This window comes from Silene latifolia, chromosome 10, assembly GCF_048544455.1.
Source record: "Silene latifolia isolate original U9 population chromosome 10, ASM4854445v1, whole genome shotgun sequence".
Lineage (NCBI taxonomy): Eukaryota > Viridiplantae > Streptophyta > Magnoliopsida > Caryophyllales > Caryophyllaceae > Silene > Silene latifolia.
This window is the reverse complement of record NC_133535.1, coordinates 135,620,630-135,642,859: the sequence shown is the minus strand read 5'-3', so window position 1 is coordinate 135,642,859 and position 22,230 is coordinate 135,620,630. Positions and strand designations below refer to the sequence as shown.

The 22,230-nt window shown below is 40.1% G+C and overlaps 1 non-coding gene across 1 annotated transcript; it reads right to left on the bottom strand.

Annotated features, from left to right (window-relative positions):
* Window positions 1-9,539: 9,539 nt before the first annotated feature.
* On the bottom strand, window positions 9,540-9,648 carry LOC141609687 (small nucleolar RNA R71). The gene has a single exon (XR_012527606.1). It is a non-coding gene; the product is annotated as a small nucleolar RNA R71 (small nucleolar RNA).
* Between the last annotated feature and the right edge of the window lie 12,582 nt (window positions 9,649-22,230).

Below are 22,230 nucleotides of genomic sequence, written 5' to 3'. Positions count from 1 at the left end.
AATTGTTCTTATTCTCTTAATTCATTCTTACACATTCATTCTTCTCACTTCTCTCATCTTCTTTCTAAAATAAGTTTTAGAATATATTGTTCAAAATCTAATTTATTTAGATTACTAAAAGTAGTAATAAGAAATATTATTAGATTATATTTTAAGGTCCCTAATAATATATCTAGTTAATATATTATTAGATTTAAGGGGTAGTCTTGGTGCCATCAAGAGGAGAATCTCTACTATTGGGGTTTTGGAGGATCATCCATTAACTTGTAGCTCAAGAACAAGTGTTGGAATGAGTTCTCACTTGTGCCCTAAACCGATTTATACAAATGTAAGGAACATTATTCATACTTTTCTATTTATATTATGTTATGCATGCACTAGATCAAAATCTAATTTTATGAGAAATTTAGATCAATAATTAAAGAGTTTAAAAAAAGGGTTTAGAATCCTTTCAAGTGGTATCATGAGCATAAATGTTAAATCAAGTTGAATTATTGTCAAAAAATGAGTAATGACTAATTTTTGAGTCCTAAATGGTTAGGATAATTAACTTGGACTAAAATTAGATTTTAGTATTATTTTGTGATTTTAATAAGTTAAATATCACGAATAACCATAAAACCGGATTATATTTACGATATAAGTTTAAATAGAGCAATTTGGCACAAAACTTGGCATGTTAGATACATATTATAATGCTTCATTTTTCATTGATGAATGTCATATTTCTTTTATATAATTTTGAATTATATAATTTTATCTTAGTATGACTTTAGTTTTAATCAATATTATCCGTAATGTAAGAGAATATTGATTCGGTTGTAACTTTATGTGATTTCGTATCACTTTTATTTTATTATTATTAGATTTTATTTTACAAATATATAATAGGAAATGCAATGTACATTTTTATTATTTAATTATTTGTAATCTCGGAGTTTCCTAAAGACGATGCCATTCGGAAAGGAGTTCCGATCAAGACGTTGTTTATCCTTGGGAGACGTGTCACATGAAGATTCAAGGGACCAAATGAGTTGGTTTCCGAATATGTAACAGAATATAAGATTTTCTATTTTAGGAAAGGCCATACTAGGAAATTTATTTTTCTTTATTTGCTTGCTTTATATGTTTGCATACACTGCCAAATCGCCATAACTTCACATGCATATTTTATCGTCTTATCGACTATTGTCAATTATAATTATCGAGTATTCATCGACTTAGTTCACTTAAAGATGATAGATAATAAATCGACAAGACCTCACACATATTTAAAAATTGAGATTAGCCTTACCAAATAGTAGGACTCACGAATCCCTTTGACAATTGGGGTAGATTCGGTTTCCCCGGGGTACTTTCATTTATCATTGGGTATGTGGGGTAATAAAACGTTATTACACGCGAAATTTGGTTGGACTCAACAGGATATAAAGACTAGTCTTATGTTCCGGGGCTAGAGATGGAATGTATGAAATACATCGACCGTGAATTCTATAGTAGAATCAAATAAAGAGTTAATTCACCAAATTTATGCAAGTATGGATGTATCGGTTTCCCGTGCCCATGTTTGTACAAAGATGGATCTCGGAATCATTTATATAATTTAGGTGCGAGGTCATTATATAAATGCATAATTTTAAACCTTGTTAAATATGTTTACAAGTAAAATGATAAATGTTAATTGTTTCCTTCATTTCCTTTTTTGTAGTCAATTTGGTTAATTTGCAATGACAACTCCGATACCACTCCACCAATCACCAATGCTTCTTGGCTCCGATCCTTTATGGATCGATGTAAACTTGAAAAAAATGGGACTAACTTTGCCTATTGGGTTGCGCAACTCCGCTTGGCCGCGGAAGGTGACGACAAGCTTCGTTACCTTACCGAAGCCGCTCCCGCTACACCTACTACTAGGTCATCCGTCGCGCTTAGGGAGGCCTATGAGGCTTACCTAAAAGAATTGGCCGTGATCAAGAATGTCTTGATCTTCTCTATGGAAGCCGATCTCCAAAGGAGTGATATTAAGATAGGCACCGCCTATGAGATCTACACCAAGCTTGTGACCATGTTTTCACAAGCTCCTAGGATCATCCAATATGAGGCGGCCTCAGCATTCTTTGAGCTTAACATCAAAGAGGGTCAAAAGGTTAGCCCTCATTTGCTCAAATTGATTGAGCATGTTGAGACGCTCAAATTACAAGGGGTTGAAATTCCCGAACAACTCGTTATTGACCGAGTGCTCCATTCCTTGAATCACATCAAAGCTTATGTTCAGTTTACGATAAACTACAATATGCAAAACATGAAAACCTCTCTCCATGAATTGCACAATGATACCGTCGTCAGGTACCAAAAATAAATACCTAAGTACAACTAACAGGAGTCAGCGGTAAGTAGGGTCGATCTCCACAGGGAGGCGGTCACTATCTACTTGTCAATCCTAGTCTGTCTACGATCACAATTGGGGGTTTGAAAAGGCAAGAGAAAAGATTAAGAGAAATTAATAAGAGGGAAAGGAAACAAGGATTATCGGGTCATCAATGAATGTCAGTTAATTGCAGCTAAGGTCACAGATCAGTCGATGTGTCGGTCTAAGGGGCAACGAATATCTCCTTCCGGTCTCAATTCGCCCTAAAATACTATTAGCTTAGCTTCCGCCCTCACTAAAGCATCGTATTGTTCACTGCGGATCTCACCCCTTCCAACCTTACGGTCTAGGTTAAGGGTTACCAAGGTTAAAAAGGCTAAGTGCATCGATTCAATTAGCTAGATACAATTATGAGCGGTGATTAACAACATAGACATAGCGACAACGAAAGATCTGTAAACTAATTAGCAATTAATAACAATCCATTGACTCCCCTAAACCCTAGCAGGGGAATTAGCTAGACATGAATAAGAAAAGAGCAAAAGATGATAAAGAAACAAACATTGCAAATTAAATAAAGTGAGTAAAGGGGGAGAGAGAGTTACAGATTAAGATCCGGCAAAATAGAGAGAAGAACAATGTTTAACAGTGAAAAGAAGAAAAGTAATGTATATGGTGATGAAAGAGGAGTCAAGGAACGGTGTCCAAGATGATTATGACCTAATCCCGACTTCCTTTATATAGGGAAGTCATTATTAACATAAAATAAACCTAACACGGGTTAAAAATCCCGAGTATATAAGCTAATCACTCGATCGAGGAACTTTATATCACTCGATCGAACAAATCCAAGCTAAATCCTCTCGATCGAGTACTTTAGGTACTCGATCGAACACTTATCAAAAAGGCCCCATTCGATCGAGTAGAAAAAGGGGTCGATCGAACACAATTGTACTCGATCGAGTACTTTCCAACGCACAATTCCTGCTTCGCGCACTGAACTTCAAACGGCTGCCATTTCTTCTTTACTTGGGCAAACAGGGCGTTTCCGGTGGCGTTGGAAAGCTAAGAGGACAAGCCTTCATCTCCAATTGGAATCACCTGAAAATAAGTTGTATAACTCGATATATGGCTCTTCAAATTAGGCACTAGCAATTTAAAGTTCTTCCTTTGCTCGCCTAGCTAACTTACTTCTTTGCGCATCTCAAAGTAGTAGTCTTAAGGCTCCGACTCAACTAATCTCCTAAATGCATGCATAAGGACATGTTTTAGGCTTGATTATGCTCCTTTCCGGTTCATACCTGCAAATAATACAAGACATTCCAAAGTAGCCAATTCGGGGGACATATGTAGGTAAAAACTACACAGAATGCACAGAAATGCGTGCAAATGAAGTAAAAAAATACCTATATAAAATACACACATCAAATCTCTCCAAACCAAACCTTTGCTTGTCCCCAAGCAAATTAAATGAAAACTAATGGAACGGATATGAAAACTCAAAGCTAGCTATAACCTGTCTACTCGAACCAATTTAATGCAAACAAAAATCAACAGTCATAGCCACAGCAGTCAATACGCAAACGAGTTATAAGATGTCCATAAATAAAGCTGACCTATCGACCTTGCAAGACCGACAAAATCGGACTCTTACGGGTCACTCTTCTCTCATGAAGCAAAGGGTGAATATGTATGTAAGAGAGAAAGAGAATACAGTCACTCACCTAAACTGCGACCTACATAACATGCATGCAACAAAAATGATAGACGATTCAAGTACTATACATACATTCCAAGCAACAATGTCCGTCACAGCCGAGGGCTTACAAATGATATGGAAAAGTGAGGTTCAGGTGAGAAAAGGCAAAACAAATTATGGAAATGTGAAGTTAAAGCGTCAAGCTAGTTCCTAAACAAAACCATATAAGACCATCCAAATCTCAGCTGTCTAGAAAATAAGGTACAGGTGCCCTTTTGGCACACATCTCACTACCCAAAACACTATCTCCCCAAAAAAATGTATAAATAAGAACTCTTAATCAAACCAGCTCAATATTTTCAACTTTTCTTCCTCTGCTTGTCACTGCATTACGTATGATTTCATTTTTTCCTATTTTTTTTTCTTTTTTTTTCTTCACACGTTTTCTCTTTTCTTCTTTTTCATGTCTTTTTTCATTTTTTTCATTTTTCTTCCTTCCTCCTTTTTCACCAACTCCAAACAACAAAAACGAGCCAAACTCGCAATGGATCAACATACCCCAAAGACACACTAAACTAGCTTGACTGGACAGGCTTAGTTTTGGGTGTAGCTAATGGGTCAGAAAGGCTAAATTTGGCTTAAGTGGAGCTAAATGGGTGAAAAATGTAAAAAGGGAAATTTGCAAGCGCCTCCCTGCATGTGACACCGACCACAAACCCGAATGTATGCATTTAACGAGAAATCGAATGTCATAAAAGTGCAAAAATGATAAACATGCTATGCAAGGAGTACTAATCTCAATTCCTATGCAAACTGGTCATGGATGTCACCAGTTATATGGCTCTAAAACTCATAAATTGTAAGTAGGTTGCCAATTTATCAGGTCAAGTCTAAACAGTCAGCTAAATTTGAACAAAAACTCGTAGATATGCGTAAGACTCAGCTAATAACTGTCAATAAAGTGCAAGGCTCAAGTAAAAATGACAAGTTAAAGTGCAATTTCATCACGGAAATCAACCGTTCCGACTCAACCTATATGCTAAACTAAACGTGAATTTTTTTGAATTTTTTTTGAATTTTTATAAGATTTTGAATTTTATAAAAAATAAACAACAATGCATACAGAAATTAAACGTGATAACAGAAATGCAATAAAAACGTAAATGCAGACACAGATAGGGATGCATAACCTCCCCAAACCAAATCGTACAATGCCCTCATTGTACTCACAGATAAGGAAAGAAAATGCAAACTAAAAAGAAGAGAGTGGAGATGCGGAAAACTCACAAGAATACGCGATAAAGGGACCTCCCCAAACCAGCCAGCAACGTGAGAGGTCACCAAATAGCTCCATCAGCGTCACAGGAAGCGAATCCCAACAAAAGCACTCGATCGAAGTGACAGAATGATCGATCGAGTGAAATCAGCTGCAAAATAGTTCGATTGAGTATATAAAGTACTCGATCGAGCCATCCACAATAGACTCTTGCAAAGACGCAATAAACAGCCCGCGAAACTAGCAAAACACGCTTAACTGTCCCAGTCTTATGGTTTAAAAACCAATTATTACGCACACAGCTAAAGTGTTTGAAAAGCAACTAAAAATTAAAACTCCGGATTGCCTCCCGGATAGCGCTAGTTTCAGACAGGTCCCAGCTCGACCTTTTTTCTTTCAGTTAGCAAATCGAATTGAGCCCAGTCAAAATAGCTCAAGGCACGCAGCAATCGATCAAATAACTGCGCATGTGCTACACAAAAATGTAAGTAGCACCATAATATAAAAATAAAATAGGAAATAAAAACATGCAACCATTTGAGCCTAACAAATTTCCTATGACAGCTCCCAAATTTATCCACAAAGTAATCCTACCCTCCAGCTACGGGCGGAATATAAAAGCTCAAATTATCCGTCAGTGGAAAATAAGAGAGCTTGGGAGCATTTAAAGGTCATCTATGGTACCGTCTCAGTTTAACGAATTTCTGGCGACAAGTATGGTGAAAAATCGTTAACTTATTCGTCTCACCGGGAAGGGGTAGAGCATCAAAACAGAAAACATAAGTCAAATGAGGTATTTTACTATCAAACATAATAAAATTATCATTAACTACCTCAGGTCGGTCGCCCCTAACGTCGGAATCATTGACAAAAGAGTATTTTACCTCTTCCGTGCTAAGAACAATCGCTGACTCAGCTACCTTCTCGTTACCCTCCTTGGTGGGTTCTGTCACATATATTGCAGCCTCTAGCGCGTCCAGCTCGGCACTGAAAAGGGGAGATTCACCATAACCATTGTCTTCAGCAAATTCGTCATCCAAAACGGACCCAAGTGACAAATCATTGCTCTCCATGGCCAAAGTAGTCGATCGAATAAAGACAGAACTCGATCGAGAGCTTTCCTCTTGATTTTTACTCGATCGCACACAAGAACATGCTCGATCGAGATCTTCCTTATAGTTGCTGTTCGATCGAGTGAAATTTTCTGTTCGATCGAACACTTCCTCAGATATTTCACTCGATCGAACACTATTACTAGCTCGATCGAGTGATTGTTCTAGTGCAGCGCAGAAATCTCCGTAGCTTGCTTCACTTTCAGATAGATAATCGCATTCCGAGTCATACAAATCATCAGCGTTGATAGGCAACTCGGGTCCTTCATGGGTAAGACCACTCTCTGCGTGCCTAAAGGTCGTCTCAGCGGCTAACTGAGCTATTTGAGACTCAAGCTCATCGATTTGAGCGTACGTATATCTATCATACTCTTGCATTTTAAATGCAAGTGTCTTGATCAAGGATTTCAGTTCCGTAATCTCTTCTTTCTGTCTATCATGAAGAGGAGGAGGTTGATGTTGCGGTGGCCAAATGAATGGAGGCTTTTGATAGCCCCGTTGATAAAGCGGATGTGGCGGCACAATTGAAAAAGGTTGCTGGCTTGTCTACGCTGCTTAAACGCGCAAACTTCATCGTTCCCTGTCAAACAAACAGTGGCATTGTGCCCAGTAGCACCACATCTCTTACAGTAAACCACCTGCTGCGCTATAGGATGGAACATAGGTGGGTCAAAGGTACTCAAGCCTTCCCTTTGACGATCTTTTACCTAGAAATGTCTAGGTAGGACCTGTAGGGCCTATCAAAACAACACTCAAGGAAAAAGATAAGAACTGCCTTCAAGGATAAATCCTTTGAGGCTAAAGACAGACAAAAAGAAACAAGTAAATAAATAGTTGCCTCCCCGGCAACGGCGCCAAAATTTGATACCGTCGTCAGGTACCAAAAATAAATACCTAAGTACAACTAACAGAAGTCAGCGGTAAGTAGGGTCGATCTCCACGGGGAGGCGGTCACTATCTACTTGTCAATCCTAGTCTGTCTACGGTCACAATTGGGGGTTTGAAATTGGTTTTCTAAACTACTTAAGATTAAAAGGCAAGAGAAAAGATTAAGAGAAATTAATAAGAGGGAAAGGAAACTAGGATTGTCGGGTCATCAATGAATGTTAGTTAATTGCAGCTAAGGTCACAGATCAGTAGATGTGTCGGTCTAAGGGGCAACGAATATCTCCTTCCGGTCTCAATTCGCCCTAAAATACTATTAGCTTAGCTTCCGCCCTCACTAAAGCATCGTATTGTTCACTGCGGGTGATACGTGCATATTCTATACACTTTATCTGCGGTTTTGGCACGTATTTCCATGCATAATTGTTAGCTTAAGGCTACTATTTCTCCCGAAACGGTTTACTTTGCATTTTCTATGATTTATTGTAGGAACGAGTGGAAGTAAGCTAAATCAAGCCTAATTCGTCCTCCGGAGGCAAGTTTAAGGAAGCCAAGAAGAAGGAGAGTCGTGTTCACTCACCTTGGGATGCGTGCAAAGGAGTGAAGAGTTGATTTGAAGGAACGAGAGAGCCACTGCACAGCATATTCAGTCGATCGACAATGCTGTTCAGTCGATCGACCACTGAAACGCATCAGACGCTACTGTTCTGCATTAACCAGTCGATCGACCACTCTGGCCGGTCGATCGACCAGTTTTCGAGCTGATACGTTTTTCTTCGTGTTAGACTTTTAAAAAGCCCAACTTGTAATTAACTTTCAGTATCTTTTTATCAGTAGAACGCAGCAACTTTTAGGTTATGCTTTTCATTCTGAAAAAACTGAGTTTTAGATCTAGCTTGGAGACGGAACCCTTCGATTTGAATGCTTTTGTTCTTGAATTCAATTAGTAAGCTTTTTATGCAATTATTCCTCTTCCTTATTTCCTTGTTATTTTGATTATTGCTTTTATCAATTACTTTCAGCAATTGAGTTCTTCTCTTTTATTTTAGTTCGATTCCATTATGGCAAGTTTGTTCTTTATTATTAATTTCGAAGTTAGAATAGTTATAATTATGCGTAGGTAATTTCCTTGATTGGGAATAAGGTGAGCCATGGTATTAAATTAGGATTGTTGTGTAGTATGAGTTCTTCCGTATTGGTCTTGTTATCTTTTGATAATTTTCTTTACTAGATTGAAAGATTGGTAATTTGAATTATCGCTAGATTTGGAATTTCTCTTGAGCGAAAGCATTGATAAATTCTAGGGAATTAATAGACCGCGAGGTTATTTGAGCTTTGATCGAAAGGCTAGCTTATTTTCCCTGAGACCGTATTATAGGACTTTTGCTACCTTACTGACCTGATATTTGCCATGGTGAACCGAAGTTCTCGATCCCCTTTTTATCTTGTTGAGAATATTCATTTTAGCAATTAGCCAGTTAATCAACCAAATTCAAAACCCCCCCAATTAATTGTTACTTTTATAGACTGAAAAATAGCTAACAAAATCAACCTTGTCTCTCTGTGGTTCGACCCTTACTATCACTAGCTATAGTTTTAGTTTGGAATTATAAATTTAATTTTGGTACTAAACGACGGTATCAAATTTTGGCGCCGTTGCCGGGGAGACGGTGTAATTTTGTTTGCCTTATTTTAGTTTATTTTTCTTGTCTCAAGGAACTTTGGTTCCTTGAGGCCGTTGCTTACCTCTGCTTCTAGTTTTGCTTTTGCACAGTTAGAAGACAGGTTTTTGAGAGGAAGACTTGAGTACTCTCACTTTGGAAATTATGGCTACAATATATGATAATTTTCATCCAAAGGAGCACCACCTTCCAAAGGAGCGCCAGTTACCTACCCCTACTACCGGTAGTTTCGAGTTTCGTTCCTCTTATATTGATTTAGTGGAGCGAAATCAATTCGCGGGGCTGCCAGATGAAGACCCCTTGAAGCATATGGAAACTTTCACAGACTATTGCTGTTCCATACCTATACCGGCTGGGGTAACTCAAGATGAAGTAAAGGGGTTTATGTTCTTGTACTCCTTGAAGGATTCGGCGCGAGATTGGTACCGCTACCTCGATAGGGTAGCAGCTGGAGTCACGGATTGGACATCTTTAGCATTAGCCTTCTACAAGAAGTACTTTCCACTTTCAAAGACTGATGCCTTGAAGGGTAAAATCACGAGTTTTCAGCAAGGAGCCGATGAAGATTTTTGTGAAGCATGGGGACGTTTCAAAAGTTTGGTCCGAGCTGTCCCTCATCATGGTTTCCAGCAATGGTATCTTTGCAACCTATTTTACAATGCTTTATATGATGATTACAAGGTCATCTTGGATATAGCTGCTAATGGTAGGTTCCAAAATAATACCGGTCAAAGTAAAGGTTGGAACACTATTGAGGAGATGGCAGTCCATAGAGCTGAGTTTGGAAGTTCACGTGGAAAGTCACGAAAGCAAAGTGAAGAAATGACTGCTGTTGTGAAACTTATAACTTCCATTTCTACCCGTCTCGAGAAGCTCGAGATTTCTGAAGCTTCCAAAGAGAAAGTCGAAATTCCTGTTCAAAACTCAGATGAGATCGAGAAGTTGAGAGAGATGGTCCAACTCCTTTTGGTTCAAGTGGCGAATATGGAAGCAGACGGTATTGAGTCCTAAAGGAATTTTGTGAAACAATTGGAGAACATGGAGGCTAAGCAAGCTGCTAATTCTTCAAGCAAATGTGAAGGGCCGATTGAGACGATCAATGCCATCAATCTCAGAAGTGGCCTTTCTTATGAAAGTCCCGACAAGCAAAGGAAGACTCGGGAAATGATGAAGAAGCTCGTTTAAATTCTGCTGCAAAAACGAGCTTGAATGCCAGTACTTCTGGTCGATCGACCGACATTCTCAGTCGATCGACTGAAGCGTCAGATAAAATAGTTTCTAGTCAGAAACTATTCACACCCAGCACATCCAGTCGATCGACCAACATTCTCAGTCGATCGACTGAGACACCTGACAAAGTCAATTCTGGACAGGAACTGTTCACGCCCAGCTTAAGTGGTCGATCGACCACTCATACCAGTAGATCGACTGGTACTCCAGAGCAGGATGCAAATCCGTCAACTAGTTTGCATGATTCGTCACTCATTGATGATTTGACGGGGGTTTTAAACCTACGGAAGCCGAAGGTTACTGATTCTACGGCCAGTGTTTCAGTCCCGTATCCGGAGCGTTTGAAGGCTACTAAGCTGGAGCGCAAGTTTGGTAAGTTTTTGGAGATGGTCCAAAATCTCGAGGTAACGGTTCCTTTCACTGATTTAATTACCCAGGTACCCTCTTACGCTAAATTTATGAAAGATATTTTGAACCGTAAGAGAAATTTTCGTGATGATGGTAATGTTGCGTTTGTGGAGGAATGTAATGCTCTTTCACAAGTTAATGTGCCACCTAAATTAAAGGACCCGGGTAGTTTTTCTATTCCTTGCACTATAGGTAACCACGTAATTGGAAAGGCCCTTTGTGACTTAGGAGCCAGTGTTAGTGTCATGCCGTATTCTGTTTGCGAAAGGTTAAATATTGGTAGACTTAAGGTGACTGATATTACCGTTCAAATGGCAAATAGATCGACTCAGAGACCTATAGGTGTTCTAGAGGATGTACCCGTTCGAGTGGGTAAGTTTTTTATTCCTGTCGATTTCGTTGTTTTGGACATTGCAGAGGACAGTCAGATACCTATTATTTTAGGCAGACCGTTCTTACATACAGCTGGGGCTGTGATAGATGTCAAACGCGGAACCATCACCTTAGAGGTAGGGGATGACACCATTGAGTTCAGTCTTGCTCACAAGGCAACTGAACCTGCTGATGAGGATACGTGTTATTCCATTGATATTGTTGACATGGTTGTTGCTTGTAATTGGAGGGAATCCTTAGCCAAGGATCCTTTAGCTGATCTAATCCGTTTAGATGAGTGTGCAGGTAATACAGTGGAGAATCCTGAGGAGCCAGATGCTTTGGTGGCCTCAATGGAGAGCTACGAGCTCAATGAGGAAGAAGATGAGATGCTTTTGAGCTTGGCCAACGATAACTTGGTCAACACTTGCTACACCATTGAAGCTGACTCTGTCTATGCTGTAGAGGTAAAAGTGCCAGAGCGTAAGCCACTTCCTCCTAATCTTAAGTATGTTTTTCTCGATGATACGGAGCAGTACCCAGCTATTGTTAGCTCTAATCTTAATGATGACCAGCTGTCTGCTTTGATGTGTGTACTTAAGAAAAACAGGAAGGCTTTGGGTTACTCTCTGGATGACATTAAGGACATCAGCCCCGATGTTTGTATGCACAGGATAGAGTTGGAAGAAGGCCACAAGCCTTATAGACAGGGTCAACGCAAGCTGAACCCGAAGATGCAGGAAGTTGTTATGGCTGAGGTGATGAAACTACTCGATGCAGGTATTATTTATACAGTTGGAACCTCCAAGTGGGTTAGCCCAGTTCAGGTAGTCCCGAAGAAAGGAGGGACTACCGTGGTTAAAAATGAGAAAAATGAATTAATACCAACTCGAGTTGTGACAGGGTGCCGGATGTGCATTGATTATAGACAGTTGAATGGCGCCACCAAGAAAGACCATTTCCCCCTCCCTTTTGTTGACCAAATGACTGAAAGACTTGCTTCTAACAAATTTTTCTGTTTTCTAGATGGGTATTCAGGGTTCTTTCAGATCCCTATTCATCCGGACGATCAGAGTAAGACTACTTTTACCTGTCCACATGGTGTTTTTGCATATCGTAGAATGCCTTTCGGATTGTGTAATGCCCCTGCTACCTTTCAGAGGTGCATGATGGGGATTTTTTCTGATTATATAGAGAATATTATGGAAGTATTCATGGATGATTTCTCAATTTATGGTAGTGACTTTGATCGTTGTTTAGCTAACCTTGATAAAGTCATGCAGCGTTGTATAGATGTTAATCTTGTTTTAAACTGGGAAAAGTGTCAGTTTATGGTCAATGAGGGAGTTGTGTTAGGGCATCTGATTTCTGATAAAGGTATACATGTTGATAAGGCAAAGGTGCAGGTGATTGAGCAATTACCTCCTCCCGTGAATGTTAAAGGAGTGAGGAGTTTCCTTGGTCACGCTGGTTTCTATCGGCGTTTCATCAAGGATTTTTCAAAAATTGCTAAACCACTTACACAATTGCTCCTTAAGGATCTTTGTCTTTGAATTTACTTGATGAGTGCCATGTCGCTTTTAACAAAAGGTTAAAGGAGGCCCTAGTTTCTGCGCCAATCATTCACCGCTTTGATTGGGACCTCCCATTTGAGATCATGTGTGATGCCAGCGATTATGCGATCGGTGCAGTTCTGGGACAGCGAAAGAGTAAAGCTTTGAATGCCATATACTATGCGAGCCGAACTCTGGATGAGGCTCAAGTCAACTATTTTACCACTGAGAAAGAGTTTCTAGCTGTTGTTTTTGCCTTAGACAAATTTCGGTCTTATTTGTTAGGTTCTAAGGTTATTGTTTACACTGACCATGCAGCGTTGAAGACTCTCTTTATTAAGAAAGATGCGAAGCCGAGGCTTTTGAGGTGGATACTCCTTTTGCAGGAGTTCGATTTGGAGATCAAAGATAAGAAAGGAGCAAAGAATGTGGTAGCTGACCACTTATCTCGTCTGCGGTGATTGTAAAGGGAGGATTCGTTACCTATTAATGATTCTTTTCCGATGAGAGTCGTTAGCTATTACTACTTCAGGGTCTTATCCACCTCCGTGGTTTTCTGATTTTGCTAACTTTTCTTTGTGACGGGTAGGATACCACCCGAGCTTTCATGGCAGCAGAAGAAGCGGTTTGCCTATGATGCTAGACAATATTTTTGGGATGATCCTTATGTTTTCAAGGAATGCGCAGACGGTCTCATCCGGAGATGCGTACCTCAGTGGGAGGTGAAGGATATCCTAGAGGCTTGCCACTCTTCTGCTTATGGTGGTCATCACGGTCCGTCCAGGACCGTAGCTAAGGTACTCCAATCTGGTTTCTATTGGCCAACTTTGCATGCAGATTGTCGCAATTTTGTTGCTGAGTGCGATGCTTGTCAAAGATCGGGGAATATTTCCAAGAGACATGAGATGCCACAGGTAGGCATTCTTGAGGTTGAGATTTTCGATGTCTGGGGCATTGATTATCAAGGACCTTTTCTGAGAAGTCAAGGTAATAAATATATCCTCGTAGCTGTAGATTATGTATCCAAATGGGTGGAAGCTATTGCTACTCCCCATTGCGATGCAAAGGCCGTGATTAAACTGTTTAAAAAGATCATTTTCCCTCGTTTTGGTGTCCCTCGGGTTGTCATTAGCGATGGGGGAATGCATTTTAAAGAGAAACAACTTAGTGCTTTATTGACTAAATTCGGTGTCCAACATCGTAGAGGTTTGGGGTATCAGCCCCAAACTAGTGGTCGAGTTGAGGTTTTCTAGAGAGAATTGAAAGAAGTCTCGGCTAAAGTTGTTTCTAAATCACGGAAAGATTGGAGTCTTAAGTTGGATGATGTCTTATGGGCTTATAGAACTGCGTTTAAAACGCCAATCGGGATGTCACCATACCGATTGATTTATGGTAAGACATGTCATTTACCTGTTGAGTTAGAGCGTAAGTCTTGGTGGGCTATTTGTGATTTTAATTTGGATCCTAACCTCTCTCGTGAGAAACGCATGACACAGCTGAATGAGCTAGAGGAATTTAGGCTGCTGGCCTATGACAATGCAAGGATCTACAAGGAGAAAGCAAAGCGCTGGCACGACAAGAGAATCATCAAGCGCGAGTTCCATATTGGCGATAAGGTACTTCTTTTTAATGCTCGTATCCGTCTATTTCCTGGTAAGCTGAAATCCAGGTGGACCGGTCCCTATACGGTCACAGCTGTCACAAAGTTCGGATCAGTTGAATTGGAGACCTCTGCTGGAGAAAGGTTCAAGGTAAATGGCCAATATGTGAAGCACTATCATGGATCAGATGCATATGTTGGGAAAGTCGAGGTTTTGTACTTCGACCCGCTATCGGATGATGAAAAGTGAGGTAAAAAGGTCGTGCGGGACCTCTTAAACCAGCGCTAACGGGGAGGCAACCCAGTTTGTAATTTTTTGTAATTTAGGAATTTTATTTTGTCATTTCAATTAATTAGCATTTTGAGTTTTTGTTTTTTGTTTGTTGTTTTCTTTAATTCCCTTTAATTGGCAATTTCTTGGTATGGGAATACGCGCACCTTTGATATTTTTTGCAGGTATTTATTTTATGCAAAGTGTGTAGGAGGAATGCTTGATTTTTGTGAGAAAAGGATGGGTAATTATGATGGCAAATGAATTTTTGACGAATTAAAGCTTAAACGCCAGCGTTTGCGGTCGATCGACCAGGCCATTCAGTCGATCGACTGACGAGGAGAGTCCAGAAGCTACTGTGCAGGGATTTTGGTCGATCGACCGAGTAAAGTGGTCGATCGACCACGTTGCGGGATCAGATAGCAACTAAAAAGGGGAGTTTTACTCATTCACTCATTCATTTCACAAACACATAAATTCTTCAGCTAACCCTAATTTGCATCCCCCTCTTCTGCGATTTTCACTTAAATCCCGTCTTGCACTCGTTTTTCTTGCTTTAATCTTCAAAGTATCTTCAAGGTATGTCTCTAATCTCATTCCCATGCTCTTTTTTCTATTTTATTGTGGTTTCTATGTGAAATTTTCGAGTTACATGCTTGTGAGATGGATAAAATCGATTTGGGGAAATCGATTTTTAGGTTGATTTCTTGTCTTTCCTATGCTTTAATCGCTTAATCTACCCTTTTCCCCTTGATTTTCAAAGCAAATAAGCAGCTAGGATGTGTTTAAAGCCATTTCCCCCAATTTTTTCGAAACCCTAATTTGCCTTCCAGTTTTGATTTTGTTCGGGTTTCCAGAAATTGACATTGCTAGGGGGTTTCTCGTTGCTAATGCGTTATTTACAGGTAATAACAATGACAAAAGGAAAGGCGCCCATGCAAGAAGGACAATCGAGCCAAGGGCCAGCTAAGCGGCAACGGGGACCGCCATTGATGATAGAGGCCACTACGGATAGTCTACCTGACTATCCGCAGGTTATCTTTGCTAATTCCACTCAACGCGCTAAATTTTCTTTGTTTGTTTCGAAGATAAAGGTCACAGCTACCCGATTTCTCCATAAAGATACTTTGGAGAAATTAGGCTGTTATGAGTCGGTTGTGTCCCTGCTAAATGGGACGGGTATGACAGGTTTAGTGGACATGGCTGAGTTCACGTATTATGTTTTAACCCTTGAATTCTTTTCATCTTATGCTTTTGACTCGAAAATTTTCGAGGCTGATCAGACCAAACCCTGCATTTCCTTTCGACTTTTCAATGTTAATTACTCTCTGACTTTGGCTGATTTTGCTGGTTATCTGGGTCTTTATTTCGAGGGCAGAACCTCGGACACCTCTGACAGTCATCGGGTCATGTGGTCTTGTATCGGTGACGTTTACGGGTCGAGGAGGACGGGCACTTCCGTCCACTTGCCCCCTCTTCGTTATTTTCTACGGCTAATGGGTAATACCATTTTTGGCTGTAAAGAGTCTAATAATGTGAATAATATTGAGCTTTCAATTTTGGCGGGCTATCTGAACGTTGAGCGTCGGACAGCCCGTATCTATAACATTGCCTACTTGACTGCCGCTCACTTTCAGACTGTAAGTGAGGGCACCTTGACCACCATTTCTTGTGGCGGGTTGGTGACACGTATCGCCAACCGCCTTGTTTTACTTTTCCCTCGACAGGAGGACCCCATCGACCCTGACCTGCGCTTCATGGACCTCCCTTACGCGAGGGGTGTCTATTGGGTCGATAGACAGATGCGGTGGAAGATTGACTCTTTCATCTGTGACCGCATCCCTGTCACTGGCTACCCTCCTGTCCAGCCCCTTACCACTGTTGAGGGGGCAGCTCGGCCGCCCTTGCCTAGTTACAGGCTTCCTCTGGTGGCAGCCACTCCTACTGCTAGCACTTCGAGGAGAGCTCGTGCCTCCTCTTCACAGGCACCCTCTACCTCCACTACCACCCCTCCTGCTGGTACATCCACTTTTCGACCACCTACTCCTTTGGTTGTCCCTCCGGTCATGGACCAGAGGGCAATGTCACGTGTTTTGGGTGATTTGTGCAGGAGTTTCAACCAGCACAGGTTGGACACGGCCATAGCCTTGTACCCGGTCTACGAGGAGCTAGCTCGGGGGGGATGCTTCCACAGGGTGACTGGACTCACCCTTCTTACTTTGTTCCCCTTGCGGGCGGTTACCCTCAGCCTGCCAGGAGACCCCATCCCACTACTACTGCTGGTGCCTCCACTTCCAGGAGAGCCACTCCTGCTGCTGCTGCTGCTGAGGAGGAGGAGGAGGAGAGTGACTCGGGGTCTGACGAGGACAGAGACTCTGACTACGAGGGTGGAGATTAGATCGGTGACCTCCCGTTTTTGGCTGGTTTGGGGAGGTCGTATTTTGTGAGTTATTTTCCTTTCTCTATTAGCTTCCTTTTCTTTTATTATGCTTTTATTCTCCCATTTTTCTGCTGGTGATTTGCTGCTGAGCACAATGAGGGCATTGTGCGTTTTGGTTTGGGGAGGGTATATGCATATGCCTTTTGTTTTGCATCTGCATTTGTTTCCTTTATTGCATTTCAGTCACATGTTTAGTGCATTTCTGTTTGCATTTGTGTTTTCGTTTTCATTCATTCAATTCCTTAAAAAAAAAAAAATTGAAAAAATTCATAAAATTCAAAAACATAATGTTTACTTTTGCATATAGTTGAGTCGGATTGGAGTTATTAATGATGATTTTGCACTATTAGTCGAATATGTCATTCCATGCCCTTTTCACAGCTGTTTAGCAAAGAATTAAAAGTGATCTCTCAAATTTTGTCATGGAATTCATCTCGGGTAACTAGACTTGACTCATTACTTTTGGCAAACTACTTATACTTTCTGAGATATAGAGCCTATAACTGGTGACATTCATGACCGGTTAATTTAGGATTGAGAGTAGTTACTCCCTTCATTTCATGTTTTGCATGTGTATGAGTTTTGATTGCTTATTGCCTATACGCATTGGTTTGTGGTCGGTATTGCATGTTTTGAGAACTATTGCATCCCCCCCTTTCTCGTTTTACCCCATTAACTCCACTATAAGCCAAAACTGCCAGTTGCCCTCAACTACATCCCATACTTAGCCTACCATTGTGCCAAGCTAGGAAGTACTAGAGGAATTTTTGTCAGATTAGAAGCGGTTTTGGTTCGTTTGTAATGTTGGAGCGGGTATTTTTGAGAAGTGAAAGGGGCTGTGTCCTTTTGAAACAGGAAGAAAGAAAAAAAAAATTCAGAAAATGAAAAAAAAAAAAAAAGAGAGTTGTTTTACCTGGGCAGAAGGCTCTGGTTGTGTAAGGGTGGTCGATCGACTGCCATCACTGGTCGATCGACCACCAGTTCGGAGGTTGAGAAAAAAAAGAGAAATGAAAGAAAAGAAAAAGAAACAGAAAAAAAAAGAAAAAAAAAAAGAGTCTTGAAAATAATAAGGTCTTGGTTGAAATAAGAACACGCCTCATGTGCTTACCTCATAAATTGGAGGCGTTTGTTTGGGTTTTTGTGCTGCCTAGTCACTAAAGGCATGGTTTATATTTTGAGTTGAAGGAACGGGATACGGTTTCTAATGGTTCGTTAGGTACTAGCTTGGCTCTTACCTTCACTTTTCCATAATTGTTTTGCCCCTTCTTTCCCACTTAGCCTCACTTATCCAAATCTTGCAATAGTTCGGCATGTGATAGTCTTTGACGGTGGTTATGCGTATGTACGGTAGCTAGAATCATTATTCATGCTAGTCAAGCATACATGTTTTGTCGGTCGCAGTCTAGGTGAGAGACTGTATTTTTCTTCTCTCTCTTTTACATATAATCTTACCATTTGCTTGCTGAGAGAAGAGTGATCCGGGAGAGTCCGATTGTATGAGTCTTGCAAGGTCGAACGCCCGACTTAATTCTATGATATGCATAAATTTGTTCACTTGATTTAAGCTTTGCAGTAGTTGACTTTGGGCATTAAACGGTTTGGCATTGACTTGTAGTTAGCTCTAAAATGTACTCCTTTCCATTTAGTTTTTATACGGGTCATAGTGCTTGCTTGGGGACAAGCAAGGTTTGGTTTGGGGAGATTTGATACGTGCATATTCTATACACTTTATCTGCGGTTTTGGCACGTATTTCCATGCATAATTGTTAGCTTAAGGCTACTATTTCCCCCGAAACGGTTTACTTTGCATTTTTTATGATTTATTGTAGGAACGAGTGGAAGTAAGCTAAATCAAGCCTAATTCGTCCTCCGGAGGCAAGTTTAAGGAAGCCAAGAAGAAGGAGAGTCGTGTTCACTCACCTTGGGATGCGTGCAAAGGAGTGAAGAGTTGATTTGAAGGAACGAGAGAGCCACTGCACAGCATATTCAGTCGATCGACAATGCTGTTCAGTCGATCGACCACTGAAACGCATCTTACGCTACTGTTCTGCATTAACCAGTCGATCGACCACTCTGGCCGGTCGATCGACCAGTTTTCGAGCTGCTACGTTTTTCTTCGTGTTAGACTTTTAAAAAGCCCAACTTGTAATTAACTTTCAGTATCTTTTTATCAGTAGAACGCAGCAACTTTTAGGTTATGCTTTTCATTCTGAAAAAACTGAGTTTTAGATCTAGCTTGGAGACGGAACCCTTCGATTTGAATGCTTTTGTTCTTGAATTCAATTAGTAAGCTTTTTATGCAATTCTTCCTCTTCCTTATTTCCTTGTTATTTTGATTCTTGCTTTTATCAATTACTTTCAGCAATTGAGTTCTTCTCTTTTGTTTTAGTTCGATTCCATTATGGCAAGTTTGTTCTTTATTATTAATTTCGAAGTTAGAATAGTTATAATTATGCGTAGGTAATTTCCTTGATAGGGAATAAGGTGAGCCATGGTATTAAATTAGGATTGTTGTGTAGTATGAGTTCTTCCGTATTGGTCTTGTTATCTTTTGATAATTTTCTTTACTAGATTGAAAGATTGGTAATTTGAATTATCGCTAGATTTGGAATTTCTCTTGAGCGAAAGCATGGATAAATTCTAGGGAATTAATAGACCGCTAGGTTATTTGAGCTTTGATCGAAAGGCTAGCTTATTTTCCCTGAGACCGTATTATAGGACTTTTGCTACCTTACTGACCTGATATTTGCCATGGTGAACCGAAGTTCTCGATCCCCTTTTTATCTTGTTGAGAATATTCATTTTGGCAATTAGCCAGTTAATCAACCAAATTCAAAACCCCCCCAATTAATTGTTACTTTTATAGACTGAAAAATAGCAAACAAAATCAACCTTGTCTCTCTGTGGTTCGACCCTTACTATCACTAGCTATAGTTTTAGTTTGGAATTATAAATTTAATTTTGGTACTAAACGACGGTATCAGCGGGTCTCACCCCTTCTGTAGATACCCGTATCCGTCGATATTGGAATTTATAGAGAACCCGACAAACACCCGATGATGATAGGACACATGTATTCTTTAGTTTTCATTGTCATTATTTGGGCTCGTTTTATGATGTAGAATGAGCGTTGTCGACGGAGTATTTTATTAATTTAAATGATATTTAAATTAAAGCTTTTTTTAAGGTAAGTTCATTTTATTTTATTTTGAATTTATTTTCTCAAGTTTATTTTATTGAAAATAAAATAAATACTTGATTTGAAAAATCATTTTATGAGTATATTTGATTTGAAAAATCATTTATTTTAGTGTGTTAATCGATTTGAAAAATCGATTTAAAAATCGAAAAAAACTTGTTTTAAACACGCGTTTTGGAGCTCGATTATAGCTCGGTTTTTGAGCCCGTTTTCTTTACGAATTGGCACGAATATCGAGTACACTAACCAACCTAAGCCTCTACCCATCCAACCCCAGTTCGAACCCCATATCCACGGCCCAAATCCCGTCCCAAATCACCCCCCCAAACAGCCCGCATAAAACACGAGCAGCCCCCCCTGTTTTGCAGCTCAAATCCTGAGCCCAAAACCCGCTCCAAATACCACCTAAACCCGTACCCATTATCCCTAACCCATACCCTAGTATCCTACCCATATTACCTTAGCTTAACCACCAAGAAAACCCCTCACAAAGCCTCTCAAACCCTCACCAAAGCTGCTGGACAGCAGCTATGCACGAACAGGCCCGTCTGCCTCTCTCCCCCCTTTTACCCTATTTTAACTCCTTATAAATACCACCCCTTCACCATACATTCAGGCCTCTAAGTTCTCCACACATCCTACCGTCACTCACAAGCTTTAAACTCCAGAAACAAACCCTAATTGCCTCTCAAAAACCCTCCACAAAACCGACATTCAAACTGAGAATCAGTTTGTGTGTCCTCTTTGAAACCCTTCGTTCTCCCTTCAAACCTCCATAAAAATTCGAGTTTCTTATTCCAAATTAACCATACAACATCCATCTACACATTAGACAAAGATTTACGAGCCAAATTGCCCTTGAGAGTACACGAATTCCCTCGAAAAATAGAGTGTTATACACTCTGTTGTCGCGGCTTTTCCTGTCTGTCCAGTTCTGTTTGTGCTCGTTTTTCGTACCCAATAACTCAAAAAGAGCAGGGATTGTTTTAAGATCTCTGTTCTCCTCTCTTTCTAGTTTTCAAAACATCTTTTAAATTGAATTTTCATCGTGAAACGAGAGAGAAATCGCTGTTTGAAAGTTGCTGTCCAGATTCGATAAAAACGTGTTGTTTGCTTTGTTTCTTCGTCGACGACGGCCTCTCGAGATAAAATCTACCATCGATTACGACCCAAGACGGTGTCAACGATACATGTAGGTTGAGGGTGCATCAAATCCTCCTCTTTCTTCCCTTTATTTCGTTTTTTTATGTTTGTTTTTTTATTGTTTCGTTTTATTTCGTTTATCGTTTTTTATTTATCGTTTAAATTAACTATGAAACTAGTTTAGTCCGAGTATGAGTTAAAGTACCACCATGAACACCCGCGTTGACTTGAGATGGGAAAGAAACCGCTACATCAGTCGGTCGTACACCCTCGTCTCATTTACATATCCTCGTGTTCAAGGTAGGGCATAAATAAAACGATTTCTGACTTCGTTCTTCGCTTTTGACCCCTCTCTTCTCTCGTGTGATTCGACCTACCCCTGGACCATTTACATGTTAGTATGACCCCTGATTGTTAACATATAACTCGTTTAGATAATATTAGATCAGTTTAATAACCTAATTAGACACTTTAGGGTACATCGACATAGCTTTTAAAACCAATTAACAATTCTGTAACTTAATTGAATACATCTCTCTCTTCCACATAATTTCTCGCTAGTATAAGAGTGCGTGATTAGCACCTTCTTATTAACACTCGATGAGATAATTTAATTAGCGAACTTGACCTAATTTGACCCCTTAGGCCGTGTAGAATACACCTTTGCGCGACATCCTTCCAATCGATCAACGTTGTTTCTAACTCGTTTTCTAACTTGTTTCCTATCCCGTTTCGCAATCATCTATCTAACCTAATGAATCTAACCTAAGGATTAGGGTATGCTAGATCGTGTAGGCCGTGTTTGGCCGTGTCCTTGTAGTCCCTTTTCTCGTTATTTTCTCATCTTTATCTCGTTATTTCGTATCTTGTAATTACTTTGTTTATCGAGTCGTGTTTGGTAGTTTGTTTGTAATTTTCAAGTTAGTTTTCTCTTATCGAGTCAAAACCTCTTTCAAAAACCTTAGTCTTGTTTGGTTAGATGGTTGTGCCCT